The 6,360-nt window shown below is 39.4% G+C and overlaps 1 protein-coding gene across 2 annotated transcripts in view; it reads right to left on the bottom strand.

Moving 5' to 3' along the window:
* Pak5 (p21 (RAC1) activated kinase 5) overlaps positions 1 to 6,093 on the bottom strand; it is a 342,836-nt gene extending 336,743 nt beyond the window's left edge. Inside the window, exon 1 of one of the 2 annotated variants that reach the window (XM_008827193.1) lies at positions 5,972 to 6,093. The gene's annotated coding sequence lies outside the window, so the exon portion shown is untranslated. Of the gene's footprint in view, positions 1 to 4,763; positions 4,885 to 5,971 lie in introns of those variants that run through there. The other variant, XM_008827194.1, reaches the window with a different exon arrangement.
* Between the last annotated feature and the right edge of the window lie 267 nt (positions 6,094 to 6,360).

Here is a 6,360-nt window from a genome sequence, read left to right as displayed (position 1 = left end):
TTTTTTTTTTTTTTTTTTTTTTTTTTTTTTTTTGTCTTTTTGAGACAGGCTGTCCCTATAACCCTAGTTAGCCTGGAACTCACTATGTAGACCAGGCTAGCCTAGACCTCACAAAGATCTGCCTGCCTCTGCCTCCTGGGTGCTAGGATTCAAGGCATACACCACCATGCCCACAGTACTGATTTGTCTTTTTTTATGCCTTCCTTTTGAATTATTTGTTTAGCTATTTGGACAACCAGGGTGAGATTGTTTACTTAGAAGTTTCAAGAGTTCTGCATATTATTGCAATTATTGTCCTGACTGGTGCCACTATTGCTCCCCACATTTAAGCTCATTTAAAATGGATATTTTGCATATGAAAGCGTAACACATATTCAAATCTCTACTTTGCTGGTGATTCTTCCCAGTGATTTTATATTTCAGAACACCTTTACCTCAATGTAATTAAGTGTTTTCATGCAGCTTTGCTTCGCACTCTCTACACAAACTTTTCGATATATTTGGAATTTACTTTGGAGAGTCATCCACACAGAGGCACTTCAATTTCCTTGACGTTTTTGTCACATGATCCTCACTGTTTTGTAATGCTTTCTCCACCCCATTTCTCTGTTTCCAGACTAGTCTATTCCACGGATCTATTTATTGATTCTTACACAAGTGCTTGCTGCTATCATGATTGTAGTTTGATGATCAGATTTAATTTTATTTCAACAGAGAAAAAGCTACCACCTCCATCTCCACCTCCACCTACACCCCATCTATCTACCTCTACCACCTCTTACCTCCAGCCACACTTACCATCTTCAGTCACTTATAAGTACCAAGAACTTCCATGTGTCCTTCCCTGCCTGTAGCTTCCCTGTGTCTACCTAGGTCCACATCATCCACCAGCATCCATATCACCCTCTGCACTGATCATCACCCATCACTTTCCTACCTATAACTGTCTACTGTTTTCATTTACTTATTCTTTCAGAAATGTGTTAGAATAATTTTGTCAAATTATCCCATGCCCTTACAATAAAACTGTATAATAAATAGATCTAGAGAAAAAAATAACTACTTCAAAATGTCCATATTTATGTCTGAAAATAAGGTATGGTTTTCCTATTTTTCTTTTCTTTTTTTGCTTCTTAGTTTTATGTGTCTTGAAATTCTCATAACTTTCTATATCGGTTTTTACATACTACTTATTATTCCCAAGCATTCTGTGGACATTTCCCATCTTCTTTTCTAAGTAACTTATATACTTATGTTTTCATGAACAGAACCTTTTTTTTCAGTAAATACTGGTACTTTGGGTAGCCATTCACTTTTGAATATGAATTTTATAATGAGCCACCTTACTTAAATCTGTCATTAATTCTTTATGTTTTAATTTATTCAACTGTGGACCCATCATTTGAAAAAGAAAAAAAACAAAGTGTATTCTGATTTTTGGCTACTTGAAAGAAACATTTACTTAAGAATATGAATCAAATGATATTTTATAATTTATTTTCTAGAATATAAAGACATGAGTTCACAACTACTCTAGAAAGCCAGACTATATGGTAGATTCTGGTATTGAGCTATGTTGATTTCCTTTGAGTATATGGCCTTGCCCAGATAAAAGAGCTGTCTGTGAGACTTTACATATTTACCTCTTGAATTAAGTAAGAGAAATTAAAAAATAAAAGCATATAAGAATCTTTTAGTGAAATGCACCAGGAAGTTATTCTCATATAATGAACAATTTCTCTTGTACATTAATCCCAAAGACAGTAGCCAGGATGATTTTTTTAAAAAAACAACAGAGTTCATCCAGCTAGATTTGAAAGTTGTATGCTCATCTATAAAGGAACAGATCTCTCTTCCCTAAGCATAACAATCTTATCTTGAATTATTAAGATAATAATAACCACTGATTGATTTCTCAAATCTCTGTTGTGCTCATGATATGTATCTTGGAAAATATTAAATAGCTATAGTGATGATTCTGAGCAGCACTTAGAGCCTGGGCCCACAACACAAAGGAAAGAATTAATTCTACTACCATCATATATAGCATTTTTATTTAGTACTATTAATTTCTAGAAGGTTGGATGCTTAGTTTACTATTGTCTTGAATAACCATGGCAAACAGCCATATTTGCAGACTATATGTTGATTGATGTACTTTTACAAAAGTCTTAGTTGCCAGAAAATATTTTCACATAGTTCTTAACTACTAGTTAACCTAAAACCAATTCTTTGAAATGCATTTGTTAAAGATAAGAATACTCCTCTTTTGAGGTTAGAATGAGGCTCTAAATTGATTTTTTCACTTGGGAAAAAAAAAAAAAAAGACAGTTCCTGAAAAAAATAAGATCTTCATGTAGACACAAAAAAATGCTAAGAGACAGGATATTCCTTCTTTCAATCATTCATCAACACAGATTGAGCAACTTCTGCATATAAGACACAAATTTAATAACCATTACAAAGCTTGTAGACACTAAATAACCAAACATGCAGTAGTAAATTATGATAGGAAATTCTACTGAAGAAAAGAAAAGGGGCGAGGAGCTGGGTTGATGGGGAAGAGGTCAAGAAAGGCCAAAGGATACATATAAGTTGAACTGGCAAAACTAAAGGAAAAGAGAACTTTGGATGTTCAAGATAAGCAGGTCAGTGTGACAGCAGCAAGATGCCTGTAATTTGGTTGGCCAAGTATGGGGCATTCTGAGAGTTCCTGGAAACTGCAACCATGTTTGAGGAACATTTTATACTAGGAACTGGCATGCGCCTATCTTCTGCTGATGAAGGGCTAGAGGGGCAAACCAAGGATCCAAGGCCTTATTAGGAAGTTATACTCATGATTTAAGTAAAGGATGATGAATTGGAGTTAAATGGCAAGATGAGTCTATCAACTTCTATTTTAGAGACCTAGATGGAAGGTAAATTTTATATGACCATGTGACCCATTTGGGTGTTTAGGGCAAAGGAAATGGAGGTATCAAAGATAGCATTTGGGCCTTTGCAGAATGTGGATGTCTGAAAATTAAATAAATAAATAATATATAAATAAATAAATAAATAAGGTAGTGCTTGGTATTCTGGCTAAAGCAACTTCATGGACTATGTTACCATGTACTAAGATAAGAGAAAAAAGCTATAAGTGGATGAGAAGGTTTAGCAGGTAAAGGCCCTTATCATCAAATCTTACAATCTTAGTTCAGTCTCTGGGACCCACATGGTGGAACGACGATGACTGATTCCTACTAGAGCCCGGGCTCGCAATGCAAGTTCAATAATTAATTGTATTATCATATATAATATTATTATTAATTTCTAGAAGACAGAAAGTCTAGTGTACTACTGTCTTTTATACTTTATTTATTATATTTTATTATTTTTATTTTATGTGTATTGCCTGCATATGTATAAATGCAGTCATGTCGTGCAATGCCTGTGGAGGTCAGAGAGGGCATTGGAGCTCCTGGTACTGGAGTTATGGACAGTTGTTAGCTGCCATGTGGGTGCTGGGAATCAAACCTGGGTCCTCTACAAGAGCAGTCAGTGCTATTCATTGCTGAGCCATCTCTCCATCTGACTACTTTCTTCTTGAGAGCGAGCATCGTAAACAGATTTTTGTAACATGTATTTGCAGAACATATGTAGTTCTCTGACCTCTATATTCTATGGCACATACATGTACATAGACATATACATACAAACACAGACATATAGACACATACTATATCTATTTTGTACATATATATATATATATGTACAAAACAAAGTTGGGAAGGAGTAGGGGGTAAATCTGGTGGGGTTTTTTGGTAAATAGAAATATGATCAAAATACATTGCATGCATGTATGAAATTCTCAACAAATTAATAGAAGTGTTAAACTTAAAAATTAAAAATAAATACATTTAAAAAGAAAGAGTATTTTTACTGTTCTTTTTTGTTGTTTGTTTTGTATTGGATTGGTAGGGTAACACAAAGGGAGGAAAGCTACATAAACAAGTCCATTTGGGACATCTATAGAAGACCCAAGTCCCAAATCGTTTGTGTTTCCAAATATGTGGCATGTATAAGTGAGGCACCTGTGAATCCTGCTCTTCATTATCATAGGAATATAACACTCGGATAGGTTATTCTGATTAAATAACCTTTGCAGTGTTTCCTCAACTCACACTATTCTATCTCTAGCATCTACTTTTATGCTAAATATGGAAGAGTCAGAGTTGAAATCTAGTTCTGTCTATCTCATCATCAAAATGACACCACATCCCCGAACACCTACCTCATAACTGTCCTTTGAAACAAGATCTGAGAGTTACAGGAGAGGCTAAGAGTATAAAGGAGAGGCATCGCCAACCTGGGTTTTCAAATCCTACAGTTAAAGCCCATACTTGTTAATGAAATAATAAGCCCCAGGGACTGTGTACAATCAGTCTCTTATTTACAAAGGAACACAAAGTTTTTATTCTACGACAAATACTATCAGAGAACTTGTCATCAACGTCTGCTGCTCTCATTAGCAGTTCTGCTTTGGACACGTGTATGCAAAGTCAAGATACTATCCAACTGGGCATTTACAGCTTTAATTTACTTAAATGTATTTCCCTCATGCAGTCCCCGTTTCATTATGATGATACTGACTCATTCTTGCCACCTAAGGAGATCATAAAAATAAATAGTGTAAGTGTAGAGGAAAGTATTGCTAAACATTCACAGGCAGATGCCCAGACTTAAATTGTAAAGCAAAATATAAAGGCATGTTCTAAATTTACCTTTCCTCCATAACTGAACTGATCATAGCTGATAGAAATGTAAGGTGGCACAGCTGTTACTGAAGAATGCCAGTTTCATAGAAGGCTGGTGGAGGGCAGACTTCTGCTGGGTGTCTGGTCCATCCTGGCAGGTTAAAGAAGCAGCTACACAGCACCAAATCCCAGAAGAAAGATTGCTAAGATATTTTGTGAATTACCCAAGACCCTGCGGCCAGGTCTCCCCATTTCCCCAAAAGTATTTCCAGTTTTCCAAGCTGTTATCAACTATTAATGAGGACACTTTCCTCTGACTTTGTACCAGCTTCTTTTATTTTTTATTATTCTGGTCTTTAAAAGACCACTTCAAGTAGCCATACGCAATGCTCAGATTCCCTTAACTGAACTGTGAATGTTGGCAAATTAACTTCCACCTCATCCTAATGGAAAGCTCCAGATACACACTCAGATGGTCCCTAAAAGGATGCTTATGCTTGTGTTCCAAACTCGGCACTGATCGTCCCAGACTTTTCAAGTTTACCCTCCAGGAGACTGACACTACACACAATTTTGACATGAGTTTTGGAAGTGAGGTTCTCTTCCACGCTCTGCCCACCGGTGCCCACCAGTAGAAGTTGTCTCCCTCCCCATAGCTACCCACCACGCGCACAGACACACGGTGGCAAATAACAAAGGAAAACAGCCCTATAAAGGCTCTGCTATTGCATCTTGCGGTCCACACCTGCTAAAAGACAAAAACCATATGGGAATCTGCCCTAGCAATATATCCAACACGCCCCAGGAGCAGCAGGCACTGTGGCACCCTCGGCCGGGCTTACGGGAGTGCATACACAAAGAACCGGTATGGGCTTGCTAGCCATTCAGGATACCAGCGAGCTCCTAGAGCTGGCATCCAGGGTGATATCCTACGCCCTCCCTCCAACAGGAAAAAAAACTATCCTTTATTTGACCGGTGAAGAGCCCAGGCTGGATGGTAGCGCATGGGTTGGGGGTTGGGGAGTGGGCGGTCCCCGGATCCCTTGCCTCGGGCAGAGGTCCTTAGCTTTTGGCATCTCCTAGGAGATGCACAATCAATCCTGCTGTCACAGAGGTCTCCTTTGCATCCTCTCCGGCAAAGCAAGATGCCCGGGGTAGCAGGCGTCCCAATCCGACCAGCATCCCTTCTCGCGCCCTTATGGGTGCAGGTAGACCTGCCCAGCGTGCCTACCTACCTGGTGGCTGGTTGTCAGCGGCAAAGCCGAGGTACCTTTTCTGCTTCTGGATGCTACATCGCTCCGAGCGCCATGTTCCTGCTCTCCCCGGGCGCACGCTGGGGAACTACTACGGCTGGGTAGGGGCAGGGGGCGGGGGGTACAGGGGGGGGGGGGGGCAGAGCTAAAGCTTTCTACTCTCCTCCCAAGCCACTTCCAGCTACTGAGCATGCCCAGCTGTCTGGTGTTGCCTCTAGGAGGACTGTCTGCTTAATTCACTCAGCTGCTCCAGGTTTTCGTGGCAGCCCGCTGTAGCAGCTGCGGGGGGCGAAAAGGGGAGTGTGGAGGGAGTGTCAGCACGCCAGAGCTGCAGAAAGCAGCCAATCCAAATGCACTTTACCCCCTGCTTC

This window comes from Nannospalax galili, unplaced genomic scaffold, assembly GCF_000622305.1.
Source record: "Nannospalax galili isolate Female #2095 unplaced genomic scaffold, S.galili_v1.0 scaffold151, whole genome shotgun sequence".
NCBI classification, from domain to species: Eukaryota; Metazoa; Chordata; class Mammalia; order Rodentia; family Spalacidae; genus Nannospalax; species Nannospalax galili.
The sequence above is the reverse complement of the archived record's forward strand: the minus strand, read 5'-3'. Positions and strand labels throughout refer to the sequence as shown.